Source organism: Pteropus alecto, unplaced genomic scaffold, assembly GCF_000325575.1.
Source record: "Pteropus alecto unplaced genomic scaffold, ASM32557v1 scaffold8, whole genome shotgun sequence".
Classification (NCBI taxonomy): domain Eukaryota; kingdom Metazoa; phylum Chordata; class Mammalia; order Chiroptera; family Pteropodidae; genus Pteropus; species Pteropus alecto.
Window position 1 is genome coordinate 2,319,690 of NW_006494609.1, and position 11,192 is coordinate 2,330,881.

Consider the following 11,192-nt stretch of genomic DNA (forward strand, 5'->3'; position numbering starts at 1 on the left):
CTGTTGTGCCTGTGCCTGTGAATAGACTGAACAAGCTTCCAAGTTAGGAGAAAAATCTTGAAACAGTAAAGCTGGGTGACTCCCTGAATGCTTGAGTTGGGAAGCCATCAGCGTGCACAGGAGCTGTGGGCTCTTTGCTGCCCTGTGGGTGTGCACACCTTTGTCTGCTAACTGCTAGCTAACATACTTCTTTTCCTGTTCCTTGCTATTTATATATTGAGGACATCTGACCTCTCTGTCCTGACTCAGTGAGACCTGCTCAGACCTCTCCCTAGGCAGGACCTATTAGTACAGCACTCCCTCTTCTCCTTGGCCCCAGGCCCTCCATGCACCCCTCTGACTTGCCTTTAGCCTCCCACCTCTGGAAAGCTGGCACTTTCCTCCTGCCCAGCAGATGAACTCCCTTTCATTTTTCTCTCTGGCTTCACTTTTGCTTTCTTTCTTCTTCCCCATTTACCTCTTAAGGCTGCCACGATCCCCAATAGCTTCAGTGAACCCTACTCAGATCAGTTGCTTACCCAGGTCTCACAGAAAGTACCCAGGCTCAGCTTCCAAAATAAAAATAAGCAGAATGATACTGAATACTACTAAGTGGCGGGCACTGCTGTTTACTTTCACAACAACCTCATGAAGTAAGTACTAAGATCATATCAGTTTCATAGATGAGTAAACTGGCTCGGAGAAGATGTCTTTATCCAGTTGTTGCAGTGGGGCCTCAAGCATGGCTTTCTGCCTGTAAGGATTTCTTCCTGGCCATTTCAGTTAGCTTAGCTATTAAGTGCTGACTGACCCTTCAAGAAGGGACTTCATGTTTTGTGTCTGGCTTTTGACTGTTTAAATAGAATAGTCTTTATGATTCTTTTTTTCCCTCACAAGATGATTGAAAGTATGAAATAAGATTTAAAAAAATAACAATAAATATAACACCTTGGGTATATTTTTCATGTTTGTTTTGTTTTGTTTTTTGCTTGGCCTTGGTTTTGTTTGTTTTGTTTTTAGCACTCTTGGTTCACATGTTACTGCTATGTGATACTTTTTTCTCCGGGCCAACCCTAATAGATTTCTCCCTTAGCCTCTAGATATCTGAGATTCTACATTTAGAAATTAATTCATTTGATGTTAGCTCAGTTATATGGGAGAGGATATGTAGTAATACTTCTCAGCCATTCCTACCTTAGCATGAGTGAATTTATGACCTTTCTTGAGAGCTAGTTTTGAAAGAGGAAACTGGGAAGAAGCATGAATGCACTAAGACTGGATTAAAGAGAAACCACACGACGTCATCACCCTGGAAAAACTCTTGCACATGTGCACCAGGATTTATGTGCAAGAATGTTCTTGGCAGCATTGCACATAATAAGCTCAAACTGGAAATAACTCTATCCATCAAGAATGGAATGGAAAAATGCATTGTAGTGTATATATTTATACAATGGAATATAATACAGCAATGAAAATAGTGACGTAAATCATGTAAGTGATGTAAGTCAACTACAGCCATGTGTTTGAATCTCATGAACACGATGCTGAGGAAAAGAATGCTGACAATAGCAGAATGTAATCAGTGGGAATCTATACACATAAAGTTCAAAGGTAGTTAGTAAAATTGTAAAGAATAAGAAAGAAATTAGTATCATGAATGTCAGGATAATAGAAGTCAATTCTAATGGGGAAGGTGGGGGGCTGTGATCACTCAGGACACACAGAGAAGACTCTTTGGATGCTGATAATTACTATTTCTTCATCTGTGTATTGGATACGTAGAGAGTTGCTTTGCAATTATTTGTTAAACTGTTTGAATATGTTCTATGCGTTTATATATGTGTGTGTTTTATCTCACTCTTTTGAAAAACTAAAAAGGAAGGAAAGAAGAAAGGTGGGGAGGAAGGGAGAGAGGAAAGTCAGCCCCTCAAACCAGACCTCATTTCTTAGTATAGCTAATCCAGACCAGGTTCTAGGAGACCTGGAGGAGAAGTGGTCAGGTTTGGGACAGGTGGCAAAAAGCTCTACGCATAACATTTGTGAATATTCAACTGCCAAACAGTTTTCCAAAATGATTGAACCAATTTATTCTCTCACCTTCAGTGTATAAGAGTTCTCACTGTTTTTTTTTTCAATCCTCACTGTCATTTGATACTGTCAGATTTTTAAATCTTTTCTTCTTTTGTAAGATGCATATAGGTATCTCATTATTGTTTTAAGTTGTATTATTCTAGTAATTAATGAAGTTGAGCATCTTTTCAATGTATTTTCTATCTTTCGTGAAATGCCTTTTCAAATCTTTTCCCCATATTTTTCTAATGGGTCGTTGTCTTTCTTATTGGTTTATTAGAGTATGTATATATTTTAGATATTAGGGCTTTGCTAGTTGAAAATACTTTTTTCCCATTTTATGGCTCATTGCCTGTGTTTTTGTACGTGGGAGGGACAGAGGCAGCAAGGGTGTGCCGTCTCTGAATTCCTTTTCTTACCACTTGGATGCTTTGGGGAATTTGCTCGGCCTTCATGAGCAACCGCTGCTCTTTCTGACACAAACCGGAGTTCCTGGCCTGCAACGCCGAGGCTCTACTGTCCCCTCCAGAGGCAAACTGCCCAGGAAGTAAGGGAGCCCCCGTGAGAATGACAATGGGAGCCCTGTGGAGATAGAGCCTGTTTTGTGTTTTCCTCCCTCCTACTCTCTTCCATTAGCAGAGAAAATGGAGTTTTGGCACTGTCTCACCGTACAGACTTTTACTTCATACATCAGTGCAGAAAAGAGTAAACTGGGGAAGGATTTAGAGGTTGGCCAATTTCTGAAGCCCTTTGTAGTAGCCTGGATTTTAGTGTCTGGACAAAAGCAGGTGCTACCTGAGAACTGGGAGCATGACTGTGCCAGGGCAGGAAGAAGTTCACATCTTGCCAAGAGAAATAGGCCTCACTACCAACATCGGTGGTTGAGGCCAACATTAAGAAGGTTACTAGAGGTCATTAGCAACCCTCCCTTACAATAGAGACTGGCTTCCTTTGGAAGTAAGAGGTAATTGTGTCCTAGATGTTCCGTTATTCTATACTAATTTTCTCTACAAGAAGGCTTGACTGTCTGGTGAGGAGGGTGTGGTGGATCCTGAATTTTGAATCAATTTAAAGAATTAAAATTCACATGTGATAGGAACAAAAAATTTTTGAAGTATAGTTAGCCAGTCTTTCCACGCCCCTCTCCCCAGTCTTATCCCTTCTCTGTCCTCAACCTCTTGAGGACAACTTTTGTGTGACATGGAAATCCCATGGGTTATGGGCCAGTGCCGACTGGGGAATAGTGCAGATGGTGGGAGAGAGTCCACTGCAGGCTGGAACCTCTGGAGAACTGAAGATTTAAGCAACTGCATTAAGAGTGGAACTTTGAGGCCAAAGAACTTGCTATCTGTCAGATAATGTAATTCCTTAACTGACCTTTTGGAGAGATTTGTAGGAAAGACTTTGTCACTATTAAGGCTGCCTGAAGTTGGACTTATGTTTCTTTTGATCAGCCTGCAGTGCTAAGGTAGCCCCTAAGGAAGGAAATGGGGGCTCAGCTATATCTGGGTCATACTCACGTGCTTCTCTTTATCTGCACCAGTGGCATCCTATACACAAAATGCGTGTTCTACCAGTATGGCTGTACAGGATATAAAATTATTGGAAACCCAGGACTTTGGGACCCCTTGGACTTCCCACAGACACGACCAGAAGCTAGCTCCAACTCTGGGACCTGCAGCTGCTCTGGTGGTGTCCACGTTGAACCAGATTAGACAATGTATCTCCCCTGTATACATGTAGATGGTTTTCAAAACCTTAGAGCGGATCTTTACATCGAATCTTATCAGATTCAGTTCGTTGTGCCATCCAGTGAGGTCTGGCTTAGTTTGGGTTTTCTCAGAAACCTGGGAAGCATCCCAGGAAGCAAGGAAGCAGCACTGGGAACCAGAGGAATTGTGAGCCCAGCAGCTGGCCCACACCAGGGAGGTGACCAGGAGGTCAGCGATGACATGTGTGAGCACAGTGGCACCCAGGGCCCGAAACCGACCTCCAGAGCATCAGTGCTGCCGCTTCACTTCTGCCTTCCAAATCTCACGCGATTTTTCTCTTGTGGCCAAGCCTCATGTGTATAATAAAGGGAGGGAAATTCTGGAAAATGTAGCTCCAGCTGAGCTATGTCTACACAGTACAAAACCCTCCACAATCCTCTCGATGAATGTTTGGACAGTACGATTCTCAGTCCGCAGAGTCTGAACAGCACTTTCTTTGTTTTTCACATGAATTGAGTTTCTGCCTCCGAGCCCCATTTCAACAGACAGGCAAAATGCTTAACTTCGGTCACTCCTGGTGTTTCCCACTCGGGATGAGATGAAGACTGCACTATCTTACCCATTTCCCGGTCAGAGGTGCCCTTCTGGGTCATCTGTGACTGTTAAAGGTTAACATTGAGACAGACGTTGTGTCTTTGCCAGGAGCCCCTTCAGATCCAGTGACACCTTTGCTTTCATGCACCACTTGGGACACGGGGCTTGTTTGCAAGGCTGACGGCCCTAGTACCTTTCCTTTCTGGGGTTTTGCCACCTCCCTAGGGCCCTGCCAGGAAGCCAAGACTGAAGAGAATCTGTTCCCTTCAACTTTTTAAAAAGACATTCCACTGTAGAACTCCTGAACCTTTTCCTTCCCTTTTCCTTCTACTCCCACCACAAACCTTCTCCATCCTCCAAAGGGCTTGGTAAACAGGAATCAAAAGACTCTGCTGTCTGTCCTTTCATATACCTAAGGCAATAAAGCATAAAGCTCCCCGCTTCATGGGAAAGAGAACATACAGGGAGGATAAAAACATAAATTAATCTTTTAAAATACTACCCAGACACCTGGAGCTGTGGTGGCTCTACCTCTGTGTCTGGACGAAGACAGTAAGTGCTAATAGTAGTTGCAGCTGGAAGTCAGCATCCCCCTTGGCTGTCACCACCCTCTCTGCCTTGCCTGCTGCCTGGGATGCTTCTCTGCTTCTCCTGGTTGTGCTGAGGCAATGTGCTGGGGAGAGAGTGGCACCAGTGTGAGGCCTGCAGTCAGTAGACCTCTGGATACCCTGAGGGGTGGAGAGGACCATGCTGTGGAGGAAATAATGCATCTTGTTACCCCTAGCAGTGTTCTTGGTTTCTGTGGGCCTGGCAAAGCTTCCTGCCTCAATGCCTATGCTAGGAGAACTGCTGATCACTTTGGTTTATATGCCCCCGGCAAAGAAAATACAGCCACAACTCAGGGCTCAACAGAGGCGAAATCTGCTAAATGAATCACACTTGCAGATTATAAGTGACAGAGACATAGAGAAAAAAAGATAAATTAAAGGATAAAAACTTCCCAGTGGGTCTCATAAGCATAGCCACCTGGATACCTGATTCTCGTGCCTGGGATACACCAACTTTAGCAGAATTTAAGATAAGTCTAGGCAGGCCTTTGGGTCTAAACTAAAGATTCAGAATTAAAGTTGGCCTGGGGAGGCCTCCAGGAAAAACAACAGCAAGCTTCCAGGTGTTCTGGTGATGCCGACATGCAATGAGCTGGGCCTTATGCTCTTCTTTACCATCAGAGGTGATGCACTGTACGCATATACACACGTGGTACGTGGAGACTGTATGCACACAGGCCTCTAAAACAGAGACCTCAGCAACTGTAGCACTGTGTGCACCGCGGAGCACAGAGAATAATGTTGGATGACTACACCACCTATTGAAATGACTGTCACCTAAAGAGCTATTTAACCAAGAGTTTCTTCTGGCTGAGCCTTAAATATAAAATTCTGAAGAATTTACTCAAAACAATATAACTCCCAAAACACAACAAATGCTTACGTCTTTATTCATATATGTTTGCCTAGCTACTTTTACTAGGTATTTGTCTTTAGCGGTTTCTCAGGATGATGTGCAGCAGTCTGCCGCTTAGCAACCCTTTTCTAACTAGTTTCTGAAAATAGTGTCTTAATTGAATGTTCTCCCTGAGAGTAATTTCATACCGTTGTCAAGGATTTCATTGCACATTGTGTTTTAGACTAGTTGCACTTGACACCCTTTTCAGTTTATTTTCATTCCTGATTTAATTATACACCCCCCTTCCCCCTGCCTTTCCACCTCCCACATGCCCCAGCACATCGTCTCAGAGATGGTGTGCTGTCAGAAGAGATCACCATTCTTCCGGTTTTATGGATTTTGTGTTCAGATTGATGAAATGGTGAAATCAACTAAAGGAGGTATATTTATAACAATGTTTATTAGTGACCTCAGAAAAAAATGGACAATGGCTACAGTTGTGAATGGATAACTGATTAGAAACCCGAGTTTGCTGCTCATGTGACGCACGTGCTGTTCACGCACACACGAGCGAGCATCTCCTGGTTCCAGTTACTTTTCTTCCTGTGAACACAGGCATCATACTGAAGAGAAAGACATCTGAGCGGTAACTTAAATATACTCTTCAACTACTTTTACTTCTACTTCATCTTTACACTCGTACATCTTTTATGGAACTATCTCTTGCCATGATAAATGCTGAGATCGGGTGTTGATTGCATCACCACTGAGTCTGGTTCTGATGAGAGTGCATGCTGAGGTTTGGATTGGTAGCTCTTAAACCACAAGCTCTTGCCTGCTATTTCTTCAGTGGCTGACAAGGCAAGGAGGAGTCGCTGGGGCCAGGTATTAGGGAGTACCAGAGAGTCCACGAGAGGAGCCTCACAGGACTGCTGGAGCAGCTGCGGGAGAAAAAAGAATTATTTAAAAGAAGTGTTTAAGGCTATATAATGCTGGGTATTATCTTCTCCTGGCTTTTCACAGTTAGAATGTGGAAATAGAAAAGGAAAAACAAAACAAAACAAATAACAGCATTTCGGAATGTTCCTACAGCACATGCCTTTTCTCTGAAAGACTCCTTTAGGCAATAATTCAGCCGAACTCTTGCTTTAAGGCTCTTGTGAAATGACAAGATCACAAGTAAGGGTGTTATTACTGCAATAATGTATGCTTCGTTTTTCCATTCCTGAAGGAGAAAACTCTCTAGGGAGTGAAAATCAACACTCAATTTAACAACAGCATTGCATACTAATTTATGTCAAAATGGAAAACCAATCCAGTTAAGAAAACATTCAGATAAAATGAAATGGGCCCTGATAATAGTATAGTCTTTCAGTTATGGGTCTCATGTTATGAGGATTACAAATTTTTTCCTAATATCAAGGTAGTCACTTCATAAATGAGAAAATTAAGACTCTCTGTGACTGGTCCGGAGACATATGAGAGAGAACTCATAGAGAGGATGCAAATTCTGAATTCCTGGTTTCAGCTCCTATCCTCAACTGCCTATCTAATGCTTCAAACTCTGACCACAGAGCTTGGAGCTTTGACTGAGGTACTGCAGACAACTTGAACTGAAAAACAAAGCCCCTAGTCCTCCCATTAAATCATAAATATATGTTGCACAATTTATATATGCCAAAGACTGTGTTAGCCCCTGGAGCTCTGAAAATGAATAAGATACAATCCCAGGTTCGAGAAGTTCAAGTCTAAGAAGGAGAGGAATATGAAAATAATTGTTAAATGGGGGAAATAATATACTTATTTACAACAGAAGGCAACAAATGCATTTATCTCTGGTAATAACAAAATAAATGTCAAAAAATAGTGGTGTCATTTTTACCACATTTACATTATTGCAATCACCATTCACATGCCATTGAAATGTTCTCACCAAAATCACCAGTGAATTCCCTGTGGCTAAATAATTTTCCTTCTACTCTTCAGAGCTCTTAGCTGAGACCTCTGTGATCAAAGACAGATTAACGAGAAAAACAAATAAACAAATTTATTATCATGTGTAACTCAGGTACATATGGGAGATGATAGCCAGAAAAACTGAGTAACTCCTTGAGATGGTTTAGAATTCAGGATTAAATACCATTTTAACAGGGAAAGAAGAGGAGGGATGTAGGCCTCTTGGGGAGAGTAAATGATTTTTACGAAAGATGGATGGGCCTTTAGAAGAATGTACGAGAGGTATGATAGTTTGCGACAAAGTTTGTCTCCTCTCCTGTGATGAGCCAATCTTCCCTGGTTGATGAAACTCCTGGGGAGAAAATGTATAATAATTGAGTTCCTTTTGGAGGATCTGTCTTTAAGCAGATGAGGGGAGTTCAGAGAAAGCCTCTCCTGCTATTTATTGGTTTTCAAGTATCTACAGCACAAAATAATCAATTCACCAAAGCAGCATATTTCGAAGTAGTGTGTCCTGAACTCCTACAGTCATTTTGGGGTAGCATACTCTGCTACCCTTCAGATCTCAAAGTCACAACTCAGTTCTCATTTCCTTGGCCTTTTTGCAGCCTGGAACACTGTGGACTTTGCCCTTGTGTTTGAAGCACTCTCTTCCCTTGGTCTTCATGACATTCTGCTATCTTGGTTTTTCTTCCACCTCTCAGGCTGTTTTCTCTCTGCTTCTTCACAGTCTTCTCTTCAGGGTTGTGTGTTGGACTTTCTTTCTGTCTTTCTCTCTATTCCATTCTCTGAGTAATCTCATCTTTTCCCATTATTCCTGACTCTAATTTGTATCTTTAATCCAGTTGCCAGTCTTTGACTCCAGATAAACTCATATACTTCTGTCTGTTGTCTGTCTCCATTTCAATCTTTCATCAACTCCTGTTGATTTTAATGCCTAAACAGCCCATAGTCTATGCTTCCTCTCCATTCCCACTACCATTACCTTTATTTAGGTGACCATTATCTTTTGCTTAGACTCCCTGCCTCCAGTCGCACCCATTTAACATTCATTCTTTTCATTCTCCTAATTCCAGCCAGGATGACTCCTTTCAAATCAAATATAATCAGGCCCAAATCTTTAAAACAAAACAACACATTTTCAATAGTTCCTCCATTTTTCTTAGGATGAAATTGAAACGCCTTCGCACAGCTAACAAGCCTCCAGGTGATCTGTTGGTCCCTTTTCACTACTTATATCTCAATCTTTTCTACTCTCCCCCTTCAAACTCCTTGCCTTAGCCATACTAAACTTCTTTTAGTTACCTGAACATGCTTTGCTTTCTCTTACCTCCAGACTTTAATATACAGTGTTCCTACAGTCTAAATTGGTTCCCATCTGCACACCACTCTGCTCCCCCGACCCCAACTCCTGGCCTATTTGGTTTAAAGTCTTTCCAATTTCAGTTTCCAATAGCATTTCCTCCAAGAGATGTTTCCAGCTACCCCTCCCCCAGGGGGAGGTTGTCCTCCTATCTGTCCCCATAACATCCTGTACTTCTTCTCTTGTAGCCCTGGCAATGCAGTATTATAACTGCCTGATCGCTTGTCCTAGTCCCTTCTAGATGAAGCCTGATGAAGGGAGGGTCTGTGCTGGTCTTGTTCACCATTGTATACCACAGTGCCTGCATAAAGTAGACGATAAATAATTATTTGTTCAGTGAATGAAGCATTTGTTGCCAATGGTATCCCTTTTAGTACTTATCATACACTGCATATGCTGTCATGCCACTGTCTTCCCAACTGGATCGTAAACTTCTGTGGGTCAGGGACTCTCATTTACGAATGATATCCCATGTAGCACCCACTATGGTGTTAAGCATACAATAGGCATCTATTCACTTGTTTATTAATTTAACAAGTATGTATAGTGTGTTTACAATGTTAGAGGCAAATGTGGAGTTTGGGAGGAGAGAGGCTGGACAGTGGGAAGCTGGGAAATAGATCTGATTTAATCTTCTGAGTACTTCAATTTTTCATATCATATTATGGGTGTAGATATGGCCATAATCACAGAGAAAACCTTTTATATTACCTGTTTAGTAAAGGATATTCGTTATTTTTCCAGTTGCTAAGGAAACAAGGAATCAAGGTTTAAAAAACAGATTTTTAAAAAGAATATCTAACATGCAGGAGAAAAAAGAAAAGAGCAGAAGAGAAATAATAGGACTAAATAATCCCTATCGACCAGATCTATTGCTGAGAGGAGCTGTCTTATGTATTGTGCAGCATGTGTCATTTGAGTCTTTTGATGTACACAAAAATCTCAAATCCTTCTCTAAAATTATTTGGAATTTAAAAATAAACTAAACAGATTTCCAGTTACGGACAAGAGAGGAGATTAGAAAACCCACTCCCCTAAAAATCAACTATAAAGCTGAACAAAGTTTAACATAAATAAATTTTTTTGTGCTCCAGAAATTGACCAAAGGCATACAACAATCTAAGAAGCGTTTATGCTTGGAGAACTGCTGAACTTCAGGTAAGAATGCAGGAATCTGAGGTGCCCTCCACCCACCATCATCCCAGCTCATTATGTAGAGGTTCTGCCAGGATGGAGAAAGCCATGAGGACTGGCAGCTTTTCTGCTGTGGTTGAAGGGGGACACTTTTTCTAGAACATTGGACAATGCCCATGCCCAGAGGCATCATCATGATATCTTCGATACAGGTGTGCAGGAGGAGGCCAACAACTGGGCTCTACTAACCTGTGGCTGCAGTTGTGGCTGGGGAAGGCATATTCCTGGCAGCGGTGGCATACATGTACAGAGGAGGCCAAAGAGGGCCCAAGCTGTTCACACATGCCTGGCTGAACCTGCCTGGCCTTGCACATACGTGCAAAGAAGACCAAAGAAGGCCCTGCAGAAAATAAAACTTGAGACATACTTGAAGACAGCTTGAATTTTGCATATGTTCCTTTAAACATACACAGACCTATCGAGAAAGAAAGAAAGACTTACTGGTTTACTATGTTTGAGCACATTTGACATTTATCACTACCGCAAGATGGTTCTTTCTTGGCATAAAAGCCCTTGTATTCTTGGTTGAATCCGGTTTAAGAGGAAATTCAAAAATTTCTTTTCTTCTTTAACAAAGAAGGTGTTAGGTTACATAGAGAGCATGAAGCTTAAATCAAATATACAGGTAACTGTTGAACAATGTGGGTTTGAATTGCATGGGCCCACTTACAGGCATATATTTTTTTCAATCCACCCACACAGTTCAAACCTACATTGTTCAACTGTAAGCAAGAACCTTCCATTCTATCTGTTTCTTATTGGCATAGATTCATGAATTTCTATTTTTACAATGTTTATAAATCATTATCATACAATTATTTTGCTGCTGAAGTTGTTCCAGATTTAGCCAGTAGGATACCCTTCAAGCTGACTTC

General features: G+C 41.8%; 1 long non-coding RNA gene across 1 annotated transcript in view; it reads right to left on the reverse strand.

Annotated features, from left to right (window-relative positions):
- Nucleotides 1–6,301: 6,301 nt before the first annotated feature.
- The window catches only part of LOC112473644, a 36,483-nt gene continuing 31,592 nt past the window's right edge, over nt 6,302–11,192 (reverse strand). The window contains exon 3 of the long non-coding RNA XR_003044085.1: nt 6,302–6,745. This is a non-coding gene — a long non-coding RNA (uncharacterized LOC112473644). The remainder of the gene's footprint in view (nt 6,746–11,192) is intronic.